The 17,071-nt window shown below is 33.8% G+C and overlaps 2 non-coding genes across 2 annotated transcripts; both read right to left on the bottom strand.

Moving 5' to 3' along the window:
* Positions 1 to 4,337: 4,337 nt before the first annotated feature.
* On the bottom strand, positions 4,338 to 4,409 carry Trnae-uuc (transfer RNA glutamic acid (anticodon UUC)). Its single transcript has one exon. It is a non-coding gene; the product is annotated as a tRNA-Glu (tRNA).
* A 12,103-nt stretch (positions 4,410 to 16,512) lies between these two features.
* Trnae-uuc (transfer RNA glutamic acid (anticodon UUC)) lies at positions 16,513 to 16,584 on the bottom strand. Its single transcript has one exon. It is a non-coding gene; the product is annotated as a tRNA-Glu (tRNA).
* Positions 16,585 to 17,071: the final 487 nt, after the last annotated feature.

Here is a 17,071-nt window from a genome sequence, read left to right as displayed (position 1 = left end):
GGTCCGTAGACCAAATGGTTTCCGAGTGATAACTAAAGAACCCTTAGGCCTAGGAACTTCAAACTTGGTATGGTGATTGGTCATGACCAGTAGATGACCCCTATTGATTTTGGGGTCAAGGGGTCAAAGGTCAAGGTCACATTGACCTTGTAAGCAAAAACGGTTTCCGATCAATAACTAAAGAACCTTAAGGCTTAGGAACTTCAAATTTGGTATGATGATTGGTCATGACCAGTAGATGACCCCTATTGATTTTGGGATCAAAGGGTCAAAGGTCAAGGTCACATTGACCTTGTAAACAAAAACGGTTTCCGATCAATAACTAAAGAACTTTAAGGCCTAGGAACTTCAAACTTGGTATGGTGATTGGTCATTATCAGTAGATGATCCCTATTGATTTTGGGGTCAAGGGGTCAAAGGTCAAGGTCACATTGACCTTGTAAATGAAAACGGTTTCCAATCAATAACTAAAGAACTTTTAGGCCTAGGAACTTCAAACTTGGTATGGTGATTGGTCATGATCAGTAGATGACCCCTATTGATTTTGGGGTCAAGGGGTCAAAGGTCAAGGTCACATTGACCTTGTAAGCAATAACGGTTTCTGATCAATAACTAAAGAACTTTAAGGCCTAGGAACTTCAAACTTGGTATGGTGATTGGTCATGATCAGTAGATGACCCCTATTGATTTTGGGGTCAAGGGGTCAAAGGTCAAGGTCACATTGACCTCTTGGGTAAAAACGGTTTCTGATCATTAACAAAAGAACCCTTTGGCATAGGAACTTCAAACTTGGTATGGTGATTGGTCATGATCAGCAGATGACCCCTATTGATTTTGGGGTTAAGGGATCAAAGGTCAAGGTCACATTGACCTTGTAGGTAAAAACGATTTCCGATCAATAATGAAAGAAACCTTAGGCCTAGGAACTTCAAACTTGGTATGGTGATTGGTCATGACCAGCAGATGACCCCTATTGATTTTGGGGTTAAGGGGTCAAAGGTCAAGGTCACATTGACTTTGAAGGTAAAAACGGTTTCCGATCAATAACGAAAGAACCCTTAGGCCTAAGGACTTCAAACTTGATATGGTGATTGGTCATGATCAGTAGATGACCCCTATTGATTTTGGGGTCAAGGGGTCAAAGGTCAAGGTCACATTTACCTCTTAGGTAAAAACGGTTTCCGATCAATAACTGAAGAACCCTTAGGCCTAGGAACTACAAACTTGGTATGGTGATTGGTCATGACCAGTAGATGACCCCTATTGATATTGGGGTTAAGGGGTCAAAGGGCAAGGTCACATTGACCTTGTAGGTAAAATGCTTTCAAATCAATAACTTAAGAACCCTTTGGCCTAGGAACTTCAAACATGGTATGGTGATTGGTCATGACCAGCAGATGACCTATTGATTTTGGGGTCAAGGGGTCAAAGGTCAAGGTCACATTGACCTTGTATGTTAAAACGGTTTCCGATCAATTAACTAAAAACACTTAGGCCTAGGAACTTCAAACTTTGTATGATGATTGGTCGTGACCAGCAGATGACCCCTATTGAGTTTTGGGTCAAAGGTTAAGGTCATGACCAGTAGATACTTGATAACCCTTATTAATTGTTTGATCACTGGGTCAGAAGTCATGCATAATAACCTTTTCACATGACTAATTGGCTGCTGATAGGGGGCATACTTGTTTTACAAACATATCTTGTTGTTACAGTTATGCATATCACGTGAGTAACGATCGACAGGAAATCCTAATTCAATAAGACGACTTTGTCCAATCAATTGTTTTGTACTGTTATCAAAAAACCTATCAGCAATGTACTTATTTAAGTCTGTAAAGTCAGCAAGTCTACCACTTTTTGCATTAAAATCTCCAAATATACAAAAATCACAGTCATCATAAAACAGTGTTGAAATTAAAAATACTATTTTCCAATTCAACAAACAAATCTAGTGAACTATATTTTAGAACTTTCTGGAGGAATATACACTACTCCAAATATGCTGGATCTGTCTTTAAATTTAAACCATAAACAGTTTTCAGTGCGTGATCAAGAAAATACTACATTTTTTATCAGAGAATTTTTTATAAAAACCCCAACACCTCCAGATCCACGTTTACAATTATCTCTATTTATAGATCTAAATGTATAACCCTCAACATTAACATTATCAAATTGGTCTAGTTTAGTTTCAACTATACAAAAAATATCAAAGTCCTTAATAAAATCAATAAAGTCTGGTATCAGTAACTTGGAGACCAAACCACAAACATTCAGAAAGTAGAATTTAACTATTTGAGATTCAAATGGAATGCAATAGAAGTGGTCATGATTAACTTTATATTTTACATCTACATTTTTATTGTTATTTATATCAAACACATCATTCTCGTTGTTTGAAATATTATATTGATTACAAGTAGAACTGCACTTGTCCGTAACTTTGTCAATCACAACATGTTCAGCAGAGATAAATGAACTGTCAACATCGGAACAATTTTCAACAGAAACAGAAATATCAAAGTTATTTTGACTAGTATAAGAGTCTGTCAAAGAGGGAATGGTCTCATCCTCCGACGCATCCTAGATGAGGTGCTCGAGTCCTAGTTCCTTGAGATCTGCCTCGATACCAGTGTTAAACAGGTCATCCGGGGAAGAGATAATATTGTGTTTACTCTGGTAAGTACAATGAATGTTCCCATCACGAGTGTATACATTGGATGTATCATCACACTTCTTGACTATGTGAAGAAGTCTTACACGTAACTGTGTCATATCCTCGGTGATAAACACGTTCTTGTAGACGAGAATAGTTTATGGAGTTTTGCCCGCGACACAAAACGCACAATAATCTGTTGCTTTGACTTTGTAGGGTGGCAAGCACTAATATCATCCACTGTGAATGTATAATCATCAGGGTCAGACTGGTCAAGAGATTTTAATTTGTTAAAAAGTTCCACGGTTTGAGGGAGAAGAGGTGCCTTTTCATCGTACTTGAAATTGTGGATTCTTACGTTTTCCCGTCTTGTGTACTGCTCTAAGCGGTCTAGCTCGTATTTTCCTATACGGACGTTGGCCTTAATAATTATGATTGATGGTTTCCTCGGAAGCACATTTGTCGATACTCGCTTGTAATTTGTCAAATTTCTCACTAAGAAGTTCATAAACAGAGTCCGCAAGCACAGATATTTCTTCTTTGGATAATTTGTTTCCTTTTTTTCCACTCATAGTTGTTGATTGAAGTTGTGGAATATGTAGAAATTGAATATTTTGTATTAGAAATTTACAGCATGGTCGCTGCCATTTTACCGGAAGTCATCTAGACCTTAAACGCATGACGTAACTGTCGCAAAGATCAGTGGCAGGGGACATATTCGAACTATGGCCCCGGTGAAATTTATTAGTAGTACAGACATAGAACTTTTAAGATATTGGAAACTTTTCATATTTCTCTGTCAATGTAATTCTGTTTTTGTTTGTGAGTAGGAAATGAGTAGTATGTTAAATGTATATATTAAACTAAATATTTTGGTAGCTTTGTATGTATAATTCTGACTCTCCATATGGAGGTAAGAAAGTTAAAAATCAAGCATTGACAGATGACGCCAAACAAGTAAGGAACTTTGAATAATTTTTTACATCTAAACGAATGATACAATTTCAAAAATTCCATTGATTGCACTGTAAGTTACTTATCATCTAAAAGTAATATGGGACCTAAAAGTAATAGGAAACATTCTGAAGTGCCATGCATATTCATAAATATAGCCCATATTGTTATATTACGGATGTTATTCTATATTATCATTCTTTATTTCAAGCCAAAATGCTATTCTGTATATGTATTTGTGATATCGTTGCCATCATTTAAATATCTCTAATGGTTAAAGGTATTTCGTATGTCGATATGCCAATAAATCTGAAACTATCATATTTCAAGAGCGATTTTTAGGTAGCTCGTGTTAAATATCAATTGCTAACAGTCTTCATATTAAGGACAATGAAAACAATGTATTTCATATAAATTAGAATAATGCTCAGTCACTGGTTCAATTGTGTACTGGATTAGTGTTTTGGGCGACTGATAACTACAGAACTGCCCATAAAACTATAAATAGTATCAACAAGTCGGTAGAGCACGAGACTCTTAATCTCGGGGTCGTGGGTTCGAGCCCCACGTTGGGCGTTACATTTTTCTACGTTATAAAAGGAAATGTTCGGCAGTTTGACGAAAATGTGGAGCCGGTCGCAACTTGATACTATATTTTTTGAAACCAGAGTACAGATCGATTAAAATGAAGACGAAATTGTACAAACTTGAGAACAAAAGTGTGTTCCGGTGCCGGGAATCGAACCCGGGCCGCCTGGGTGAAAACCAGGAATCCTAACCACTAGACCACACCGGAGACTACACGTCATTCCTATCGGGAAATTGTGTATAATGAGGATAAACGGAGCGGGATGAGCTATTTGATGTGGAAAACGATGTATATGTACGCAGCTGATAATATTATAGATACATGTATGTCATTTGTTTATTTCTTTGTACATAAACAGCATGGAAATCAAACAAAAAGTCGTTGCTAAAAGTGTCCGGTTGTTTTTCTCAATAGATTCCGTTGACATGAAAAAAGAATATGGGCTGGCTGAAAGATTGAAATATGTTTATAGATAATTGTCACAGTATTTTGTTCATTTAGTACCAGATCTCTCATCGATCTATGGTTGTATGTCCACATTTTCTAAAACATTTTTTGATATATTATACACATGTAGGACCCTCTGTTTGTATTTACTTAATAACGTTATTTTACGGTAAATATATAAATCTTAAGAAAGAAGCTGATTCTTAATATAAGCCGTTATTTCTGTCAAAACGGCATGCAGTGACGAATACATGCATGCATGCATGCATTCCCGTAGTCTACTAGATCTGTATGTTGTATGTCTATATTTAATATATTCTATATTTATAGAACTGCATTAAAAGTATGAGATTGAGCTCGGCACAATTGTAAAAGTGACCATTTACTTTGCAGTTGATTATCCATGTGAACGTATGCATTCATGAAATGCCATTCCAACGCTTGTTCAGTTTTAGATTCTAAGTCTATGTAAATCGAAAGAATGTTTTCAAAGCGGTGGGAAACCAGCATTTATAATAATAGATTGAAGCTGCTCATTAAAAATTTTTGGAAATGATTTAACATATAAATACAATCCATGTGAAAGTGTACGATTCTGATGTGACGGGAAAAATAAGCAGATATCAGTTTCTCATCTGTAAACACAAGAGAAAATGGTTTATCATAGACGCATGGACTTTTTTTTGCAAGATAAATTTACAAGAACATTTATGTAAATTAAAAAGTTGGTTAAAACCTACTTAACTTTACAATACCGTATATATAGTCATTGTGTTCTGTACATTGTTGGGAGGTCCGGAGGTAATGGGTTATCCAATTGAACTATTCCCATTCTAACATTCCCGACCTTCTTTTTTTCACCTTCCCGTACAATCTCAGTACAAAACTAACACGGCTTTGTCTCTCTGCTACATTTCTCGCAATAAATGTATACATGTACTTAAATGAACAAGATACGAGATAACTACGAATTAAGCATCTATTAACAATTTTTTTTCCGCGCCAGAATTTTTGGCGGTTTCATTGTGCATTAATAGATGCCATTCTGTTTACGTTCTATTTTTCTACTGTCGATAAACATGTAGCCCGGCACGAGATTTTAAACTGGGGGCGTGGGTTTGAGCCCCCCTTGGCTTTACTTTTTCTCCCTATAAAAGGAAATGTTGGGCCCAAGTTTGAGGGAAAAGGGTGGACCTTTCCCCAAATTTGATACTATTTTTTTTAAACCGGGAACCAGATCGTTTTAAAATGAAGACGAAATTTTACAAACTTAAAGAAAAAAGTGTTTTCCCGGTCCCGGAATCAAACCCCGGGGCCCCTGGGTAAAAAAACCGGGAATCCTAACCACTAGACCACCCCGGAACTCCCACGTCTTTCCTATGGGGAAATTGTGTATAAGGGGAGAAAAAGGGAGGGGGATGAGCTTTTTTATGGGGAAAAAAACCGATTTTAAAGTATGCAGCTGTTTAATTTATAGATACAGGGGTATTTTTTTTTTTTGGGCCTAAAAAGGGAAATATTTTCACAACCCATGTTTAAAATTCCAACATTTTTTCACGACCGGGTTACGGCAAAATTGAAAATATTGCTTTTTATCAGTTGAGTGAAAATATTTTTAAAGACAGTAACTTTTCAAATAATTTACTTTTTTTTTTTAGTTTAAAGTACATTTTTTTTAAACACATTCAAGGTTTGAGATAAAAAAACCCTAAGCTAGGAAATTAAAAAATAAAATTACAAAATTTATTCAAGAAAAATACTTTACACTTACCCTTCGGGAAATTCCTAACTTTTCCTCAACCCAATTCATGTTTTTTTTATTCAAGATTTTTAAAATTTTTTCTGTTAAATGAAGGAAAATACCATATTATAACATTTTGAATTTTTTAAGGGCCCATATAGGACACTATAAGGGGGGTTTTTATATTTTTTAAAAAAATGATTAAAAAATTTTACTTTGTTTTCCCTTTGGCATCAAAAGCCGAAAAAATTTTTGTCAAAACCCTTAATTTCAAAACTTTAAAATGTTTATTTTTTCATAAAAATAACAAAATTTCCCAAATTTACATGAAAGGAACAAAGAATGAAATCTTTTTTCCCCTTTAAGATTTAAAGTTAATTTCCAAATTTTTAGCGGTTTTTGGGGCTGTTTTTCCAAATAATCTTAAATACCAGTATGCCCCTCAATTTTGGGTCGGGAAAGGGAAAAAAATTTCAAATTCCTGGCACTAGAATTTTTTTATATAAACCCATTTCTTTTTTTCCTAATTTGAATTTTAAATTTATTTTTTCCCAATTTTTTAGACATTTGATTTAAGCAGAAATTTCAATTGTCTTGCATTTTTTGTTTTTTTTGGTTTACCAGAAAATTTTACATTTTTCAAATTTTTCCTTCAAGATGGCCCCATTTAAAAAATTTTCCGCTTTCCTCCCAGCCCTGCCGGGACAAATGAAAATTATTTTTTTGGTCATTTTTGACGGGCCTGGCGGGTTCAAAAATTTTCTAATAATTACCATCCGGGGTTTTTCCATTTTTTTCTTTTTGGCTCCAAATCCTGGACAGTCGTGAAAACTATGACAATTTAATAAATTGGGTAATTTTTATTTTTTTTACAACTGTCTTTTATTTTTATAATTTAATCTGTCTCTTCAGAGTTAAATTTTAAAAAAATGTTAATTTTTAATCAAAAAAAATTTATTTTTTTCAACATTTTTAAATTTTAAGCTCACAATTTTTGCCCAAATCATTTGAAAAAAAGAACTACCCTTTGGAAAATGACCTTGAACTTGAAGATTTACCTTTAAAATACCAAAAAAAGGGGACTTAAAACTACACAAAAGTAAAATCAACACTAAGAATTTCAAGAAAAAACAATTACTGAACTTTAAAAAAAAAAAAAAAAATTAAAAAAAAAATGTCAGACTCTGAAAGTGAAATTGTTTTTTGCAAATACAGAAGAGAACAATAATAGGTCCTCTTACATTCATGAAGATAATAGACATGTAAAGAATAATAGACCAAATTGTGACAGTGAATCAGAAGCAGGAGGTGACAGAACTGTTAAAAGCCCCTACCAACTTCAAAGGGGAAAGGTAATCTTGAAATGCCTGTAAACAGAGAATTTATCCATACTCTCCTGTACATCGATAGAAATGAAAAACAATTCAAATAACCATGACGCCAGATCTTTAACAAGGCGAAAGTGGATTTGGAGGTATTCGAAGACCCAGTTTGAAGTATGTGCAAAGTTAGGGAAGTGGAATCAACGCACTAAGGCTCTGGTTTTGGCGGGTTCCCACTTAGGGGGAAGGAACTTAAATTTTTATACTACCTAACTGCTGAAAAAGGGGAAAACGCTATATCATTTGTATAAAGGCTCAACAAAAAATTTGGCGGGGGAAATCAGATTTCAAAAGGTTTTTCACTTTTAGAAAGCAGGGGTTTTGACTCCCAGGTGAAGTGAAATCTCATTTGGGGTTTATATCCAGCAGAGGAAAAGGGGAAAACAATCCTCATCTTCCCCTATTTGCCCAGGAGCTAATGACACTTAAACACAATTTTTTAGGGGCTTGGGTTCAAACCTTAAGACAAAATTTTATTGGGGGAAAATTTCCCAAATCAGTTGTGACCCAATTTGAAAAAATCGAACTTACGAGGGGTATCTTTGGTTCTGATACAAATAAAAAAAACGCATTCGTATGCCCACGGGGGAAATGTGTAAAAAATGGCTGTTTATGGGGATACCCAAAAAAGGCCCATTAAAAGCAAATTTTAAGCGCATAGAGAAAACTTGAAGCAAAAAAACCAAATTTCATGGCGGGTTCAGACAGAATTCTAAACCAACCCTAAAACCGGGTCCGGAAAGGGAGATTTTTTTACATCCCCAACTCTCCTAACCATTTAGAAAGGATTCCCCCAGTTACTAGGCCCGGGCATCAATGACAAAAATTTGGGGAAAAAACTTGATCCACCCCATCAGAAAAGGCAAAGGAGTTGAGGGAAATTTTTAAAAGGCCTGAGCAAGATCTGCAGGCCAAGAAACTTTTTTGATTAAACCAAAAAAAAAACAGAAAAATTTTTGAAAAAATGGGTTTTTGTTTATTTGCCCAGTTAAAAATTTAACAAATTGATGTTTTAAATGCCCAAGGGTTTCAAACTTTTTTAAATACTTTTCATTTTTAAAATTTTTGAATTTGGGGGATAAAAAAACAAATACTTGATTCTGTAACCATACATTTACTATTTTAAAAGGGAAGGGAAATTTAAAAACATTCAGGGTTTAAAAAAAATTTTTTAAAAACCAATTTAAAAATTTGTCTAGCATACAATTTCCTATGCTTTTTTTGACATTGACACTGAATGTTTTTCTGGGGCAAGACTTTTTTTTCTTAATTAAAATCCATTGACTATGAAAAAGTCAATTAGTTTAAAATTTGGTTTTTCTTTCCCTTTCAGGGAAAAAGGGCCCCCCAACAGAACATGTAGAACCCTTAGCTAAAGAAACATTACTTTTCCCAAACCAAACACAAGGTAGGGGTCCCAAAAGCTATTTCAATTAAAGAAAAAAATTTTAAAAAAACCATTCTAGTTAAAATTTTTAGCAAAAACACATAAAAAGAATTTTACTGTTTTTCCAAAGGGTTGTTTTTTTTTTAAAGATAACTTTGTTTCCATTAAAATTTAATTAACTATGTGCACTCCTGTTATTTTGAATACCAGCCCCTGTTTTTGGTTTCTGTTCTTCCATTGATATAACAAGGTTAGCAAATGTTTCACAAAATTCGGGCCCAAATACCCTTCAAAAAATTCAATATGTTTCCCCCAAAACTTTTTGCATCATTTTTTTTGGAAAAATTCTCCCCAATCTTGGGGTAAAAAAAAAAAGGGCCCCCAAAATTTCAAAAAATTTATATTGGGGTTTTTAAAGGTTTTTCCCAAAGCATTAACCTTACCCTTGGAAAAACAAAAATCCTTTCAACATCATATAGCCCACCCCCAAAGGCCCCAAACCCGGGTTTTAAACATCCTATGAAAAAAATTCCATTATCAAAACAAGAAAGCTGAAAGAGCAGAGGCCCAAAAAACCCTTTTAAGATCACAACATCATTGACCCATCTATACATTTTTGGAGAAGAAATTTATAGTTCTCGCCGGAAAAGTCAGGTGATTGGGAGACCCCCTTTTGGGGATTTCTTTCAGTTAATCTCTTTTAAACGTGTGCATATCCTTTTACCAATTTTTGGGCATGCTTGGATGGTTAGCAAAAAAATTTTCAGGGTTTCTCCACAAGGGGATCTAAAACAGGGTTTTTCTTTAAAATAGTATTGCACCTAAAAGATAAAAGAAAAACCCATTTTCAAAAGCGTATTTTGTTCAATAACGGGGGTTACCAATTTTGGGCAGCACCCCCATCTAAAATTTTCGTAAAAAAGGAAATTTTCCGTTGTTACAATAAAAAAGAATGTTGTCTCTCGGGACATATAATACCCCCAAGTAAAATTTTTGAAGAGAAATTTAACTGGGTTAAAAAAAATTTTTCCACTTGTTTGGGCCGGCCCAAACTCAAGTTTAAACCCTTTCCCCAAAGTGTTTTTTTTCAAAAATCATGCAATTTCTTTAGGCTTAGTAAGCAAAAAGGCTTTAAAAACAGCCCCAGAAAAAGTCTCTTTAAATAAAAAACGGGCCTCGTCCAACTAGTAAAAAGACTTAAAGGGGTTTTTTGGGTTTAAAATCTTATTATTCAAAATTTTTTAAAGACTAGGACCAAAATTTAAAAAAATTGTATCATTTTCAAATAAAAAAGTGTGCTTTAAATGACCGATGAAACCAAAAAAGCTTTTTTAAAAATTTTAAGGAAATTTTTTAGAAACTAAATCCCCAAATTTTTCTTACCCTAAGTTAGGGGGGAAAAAAAATGATTTTAATACAGATAGTTCAGGGTTTCGCTTCAAAGGGGCATTTTTTACAGGCAAGATGGACAAAAAAAGAGTATTTCCTTTTTACCCTTTAAAAACCTTGAACAAACATGAAATTTAATTATTTACCATGCGAAAAAAAAACTTCTTTTTTTTTGTAGGGTTTTTAAAGCCCTTTTTATCATTATTCCTTTTTGGGCACAAAGTCTTTCTTAGGACTGACAATTTTGCAGGGCAGTTGGGTTAAAAAAAAGCTCAAAAATCCAAAAAGGCAGGTAGCTAGATGGTTTTCAAAAAAGTAGAAAACATTTTGACAAATTTCCCCAAACCAAAATCGGAACCGGGAAAACCCAAGCATAGAAATGCCCGATTTTGTTTAAACCAACCCCTTGTGCCCAAAAACTTTTGGGAAGCAAAAAAATTTAAAGGTTTTAAAAAAATGATTTACGAGTTTTGGGAACTTAAATTTTTAAAAATTTTGACGATTAAATCTTACCTCACCTACTAGTCTTCATTCCCCAGATTTCTTTTCCAAGACAGATAACATCTCAAAAAAAAATGTAGGGACCTGAAACAAAACAAATTTTCAATCAAATTTCCGAGATTGTTAGAGTTTTCATCGTGAAAAATTTAATACCAAAAAAAAAAAAACCCCAATTTTGTTAGGGTGTTTGGGCAAACCCTTTTTATATTCCCGAATAAACAAAATTAAAAAACCCAGAAATAAATATCATTTTGTTTCCCTTGAAATAACAGCCCATTTACAGTGGGAAAAATCTGTTTTTAAACTTACTTAAAAAAAAATTTTGGGCAAAGAGAGACAATTTTTTTTAAAAGAATGGAAAAGCTTTTTAGAAAATGGGTTTTACAATGATAAAAAAGTTTTTCACCCTTTTTTACCTAAGGGTTTTCAAAAAGACATACTGGAAAATGTATCATTTATATTCCCTTTTGCCGCACACTTAGGAAGTAAAAATGGGGAGTCCCATTTTGTCAATCTTTTTTAAATGGCCTTTTAATAACTGAAAAAATAAAAAAATTAAATTTAAAAAATGTTACCTATGTACTTTCACCCCCAAAAAAAACCAGTACCCAAAAAGAGCACCTTAGGGCCCGAACTTTTTTGGGAACCAAAAGGAAAAAAGGTTTTCTCTTAAAAATTTTGGGGCTTTACCATTAAAAGAAAAGGTAAAAAAAGTATATTCTTGTAATAAAACCCACTTTCTTTTTCAAAATGGTGTAAGCTATACCCAAAAACCAGATCAAGAACAAAACAATAAACAGAGATTTTTTAACAATTTTTAGGCCCGGGTTTGGGGAAACCCCCTTGTCATTTCCCAACAGATGGTGGTTTTTAAATTTTTACCCCAAAATTTTTTAAAAAAATTGTGAGTTACTACAAATTCCCTAAAAATTAAAACCCCAAATGTCTACCCCAAATTTCCCAAAGGGGTAAAATGAAAACCCAATGAAAACGTTTCCTTTCAGAAAATGGCCCCACCAAGTAAGCTCACGGGGCCCAAAAAAAACTGGGACCCAAAAAATCTATCAGGTTTTGGTGGCCATCTTTCTTTAATTCCAACAGGAAAGTCTCCAAATAGATACATTTGGTAGGGGAAAAACATTACCATACAGCGTAATAAAGGAAAATTCCTTCCCAAAAGCCAAAAACCCCTTTCTTAATGATCATGTTCAAAAAAAACCCACAGGGTAGTCTAAATTTCTGTCAAAACATTCTCGAAAAACCCTGAAAAAAACTATTTATAGAAAACAAATTTACGACAAAAAGTCAGAAAATAGAAAATTTCACAAAAAAGAATTTTTTTGTTGTTTTTCCCATAAAAAAGGGAGGGGGTGTTCAAAAAATCACCCTAAATGGGTAGGGCCAGCTTAGAATTTTAAAAAAATTACACATTTAACCTATGTCATTAAAAAATTTAGCAAGGAATAACCAAAAGACTACCATTTTGATTTAAATTCAACCCTTTTCCCAGGAAATACTTTAACCCATGGATAAAGGGGGTTTAAACAAAAAATGAAGTTATACCCCGTAATTGGGCAGGGCAAAATAAAACGTTAAAAGTTATTATCTGTTTTTGGGGAAATTCATTTATTGTTAAATTAAAAAGTTTAAAGTTAAAGGAAAAAGCACCAGAAAAACCCCAAAAAAACATTTTTATTATGCCGTAATATAAAACCCAAAGGTTCTGTAAAATTGATAGAAAAAGGGGCCCCCATTTTAAAAGAAACCCTTAGTAAATTAATTTAACCCGTTCAAATGAAAATAAAACATTGGTTCAGGGGGGTTTTTTTGCTTTAAATGACAAATTTAATTTAAAAAATTTTTAATGTGAAGGTTTTTTAAGGGAATCACAGGCCCTGTTGGGTAAAATTCCCCCTTTGTTGGAAATGGATGATCAACCCAGGTTTTTAATATGAGGATTTTTGGGATTTGCGAACCTTTTTAGCAATTTAACATTGCTTCGCGTTAACCAAGTTTTTGAATATTTAAAATTTATTACCATTTACGGGAAAAGGTTGACTTTTATTTTGTTTTGTTGGTTTTTAGTATTTTATCTCCGTGTGGGTTTTTTGGAGCGTTTCCGGAACCGGGTAATGTTATTTTTAATCAAAAGTTAATCTGAAAATTTCTTTTTAAGAAAAACCCAAAAAAAGGGCTTCATTTAAAAATCAAAAACCATTTTAAGGGTTACACTTTTTAAAAAAATTGAAAAATGTGGAATGTTTTTATGTTTACATTTTTAATTAAAGTTTTAAAATACTTTATTTACAGGGCTATGGCTTATCAAATGCTGGGCTTGTTGGGGAAAATTTTAATGATTCCAAAAAAAAGTCTAAAAAAACCATGCCCCAACTGAACAAAAACATCTGGGGAATAATTTTTCCATACTGCTATCCCAAAAAAAAAAGATTTAGGCAGATCAATACTTAAAGAAAAAATTTCAGGTTTTAAAACATACAAGTCCTTTTTACGGGGGATGGGAAATAAACTTTTACACCCCAAAAAAAATTTTTTACCCCCTCTTTAAAAACCATACCACTATGTCAGACAGTCAAACCGCCCCTATGACTCAGATGGTTTCTAAAAAGCTATGGGAAACAGGTTTGCCTTTTTTTTACCTGCTTTTGAAAAACCCAGGCAGGGTCATTACCACAATTTGGGGAAAAGGATGCTTCAGGGTATTGGCACACCTTTCGTGACGATCACCAACTTTGGGGTGGTCGGGAACAAAATTTCTTTGTAAAAACAAGTTTGCTAATGTGACATCTTCTTTTGCTATTCCTGTGAGTCCACTGAAGTCACCAACATCACACTATGCTTCATTGCCGTTAAGTCCAAAATCTCCAGATGACAGGTTCTATGCAACTAAACTACCAGGGTTTTTCCCTCATAATAAAGACCCTGAAACATATTCACCAACCCATCCTGAAATGACTATTCCTAGCAGTAATGTCTTCCACCTAAATAAAGAAAAGAAAGAAGTTATGTTTAGAGCAGAAGGAAAAAGTTATAAAGCAAAATTAGAATCTATTCCTTCTAAATTTTACCGCCATTTAAGAAATTCCAGGGAATAAATTTTGAACTGTCTTAAAATTCTTTATGTCAAATTTTCAAAATATTTTTTGAAAAAACAAAAAAAACTTTCCTTAAAACCCTTTAAAAAACTCAATTTCCCGGGAAATCCCCTTTTTACCCCCCCCCCCGGATTGGAAAAAAGGTAACCCTCCCCGCCATTTAAGAAATTCCTGTCTTTCCTGCCAGTCTGCCAGGACAAATGGCACATTATGATTGGTCAGTTTTGACAGTCCTGGCAGGTTCAGAGTCTATATAAGTAGCCATGCCAGGCTGTCTTCACTTTTCATTTTGGCTCCAAATCCTGACAGTCGTGAAAACTAGTGACAACTTAATAAATTGGTAATTTTCTTATTTTATACAACTGTCTATTATTTGTTATGAATATCTGGTGCTCTTCAGAGTTGAATAAAAGAATGTTGGAACTTTGTTATCAATAAAAGTTATTATTTTCAACAGTTTTGACTTAGCTCACAATATATACCATATTTCACGAAAAACGAAAAAATAACCTTTTTATTTAATTTCATTATCAAAGAAAATGGTAACGAATCCTCTTGCTTGCTACAAACTGCAATTGTACAGCGCGCAGTAATTTATACGTAAGCACGCGCTGTTTGGCGCTACATTGTGACGTCATGTAAACAACTCTTTAAACGTCTGTACAGCGTTAATTACTGAATTAAAGATATTGGTGTTCGGATTGATTTTCTTAGTTAGACCATTTTCTATCATGCTAGATAGTTTTCAAAACAATATTCAAGAAAAAGTTGTTTTGTATTTATCAGATTTTTCAAACAAAACGGCAAAAGAAGTCCCTTAAAATAAATATGAGTTTTGACTCCGCCCACTTTCATATTTATATTTCATATTTATTTTTAAAAAATATGAAATATATTTGACTGATATAGCACCATATTTCATGGGTAAAATTAAATAAATGTATGTCATTTGTTTATTTCTTTGTACATAAACAGCATGGAAATCAAACAAAAAGTCGTTGCTAAAAGTGTCCGGTTGTTTTTCTCAATAGATTCCGTTGACATGAAAAAAGAATATGGGCTGGCTGAAAGATTGAAATATGTTTATAGATAATTGTCACAGTATTTTGTTCATTTAGTACCAGATCTCTCATCGATCTATGGTTGTATGTCCACATTTTCTAAAACATTTTTTGATATATTATACACATGTAGGACCCTCTGTTTGTATTTACTTAATAACGTTATTTTACGGTAAATATATAAATCTTAAGAAAGAAGCTGATTCTTAATATAAGCCGTTATTTCTGTCAAAACGGCATGCAGTGACGAATACATGCATGCATGCATGCATTCCCGTAGTCTACTAGATCTGTATGTTGTATGTCTATATTTAATATATTCTATATTTATAGAACTGCATTAAAAGTATGAGATTGAGCTCGGCACAATTGTAAAAGTGACCATTTACTTTGCAGTTGATTATCCATGTGAACGTATGCATTCATGAAATGCCATTCCACGCTTGTTCAGTTTTAGATTCTAAGTCTATGTAAATCGAAAGAATGTTTTCAAAGCGGTGGGAAACCAGCATTTATAATAATAGATTGAAGCTGCTCATTAATAATTTTTTGAAATGATTTAACATATAAATAAAATCCATGTGAAAGTGTACGATTCTGATGTGACGGGAAAAATAAGCAGAGATCAGTTTCTCATCTGTAAACACAAGAGAAAATGGTTTATCATAGACGCATGGACTTTTTTTTGCAAGATAAATTTACAAGAACATTTATGTAAATTAAAAAGTTGGTTAAAACCTACTAACTTTACAATACCGTATATATAGTCATTGTGTTCTGTACATTGTTGGGAGGTCCGGAGGTAATGGGTTATCCAATTGAACTATTCCCATTCCACATTTGACCTTCTTTTTTTCACCTTTCCGTACAATCTCAGTACAAAACTAACACGGCTTTGTCTCTCTGCTACATTTCTCGCAATAAATGTATACATGTACTTAAATGAACAAGATACGTGATAACTACGAATTAAGCATCTATTAACAATTTTTTTCCGCGCCAGAATTTTTGGCGGTTTCATTGTGCATTAATAGATGCCATTCTGTTTACGTTCTATTTTTCTACTGTCGATAAACATGTAGCCCGGCACGAGACTCTTAATCTCGGGGTCGTGGGTTCGAGCCCCACGTTGGGCGTTACATTTTTCTACGTTATAAAAGGAAATGTTCGGCAGTTTTACGAAAATGTGGAGCCGGTCGCAATAGTGCGTTATTCACTTGATACTATATTTTTTAAAACCAGAGATCGATTAAAATGAAGACGAAAACAAACTTGAGAACAAAAGTGTGTTCCGGTGCCGGGAATCGAACCCGGGCCGCCTGGGTGAAAACCAGGAATCCTAACCACTAGACCACACCGGAGACTACACGTCATTCCTATCGGGAAATTGTGTATAATGAGGATAAACGGAGCGGGATGAGCTATTTCATGTGGAAAACGATGTATATGTACGCAGCTGATAATATTATAGATACATGTCATTTGTTTATTTCTTTGTACATAAACAGCATGGAAATCAAGCAAAAAGTCGTTGCTAAAAGTGTCCGGTTGTTTTTCTTCACATGAAAAAAGAATATGGGCTGGCTGAAAGATTGATCTATGTTTATAGATAATTGTCACAGTATTTTGTTCATTTAGTACCAGATCTCTCATCGAGCTATGGTTGTATGTCCACATTTTCTAAAAAAAAATGATATATTATACACATGTAGGACCCTCTGTTTGTATTTACTTAATAACGTTATTTTACGGTAAATATATAAATCTTAAGAAAGAAGCTGATTCTTAATATAAGCCGTTATTTCTGTCAAAACGGCCAGTGACGAATACATACATGCATGCATGCAT

The sequence above is a fragment of the Ruditapes philippinarum genome, unplaced genomic scaffold, assembly GCF_026571515.1.
Source record: "Ruditapes philippinarum isolate M1 unplaced genomic scaffold, ASM2657151v2 ctg167_1_1_1_1, whole genome shotgun sequence".
Classification (NCBI taxonomy): Eukaryota; Metazoa; Mollusca; class Bivalvia; order Venerida; family Veneridae; genus Ruditapes; species Ruditapes philippinarum.
Note: the sequence above shows the minus strand (reverse complement) of the source record. Positions and strands in the feature narration are given on the sequence as shown.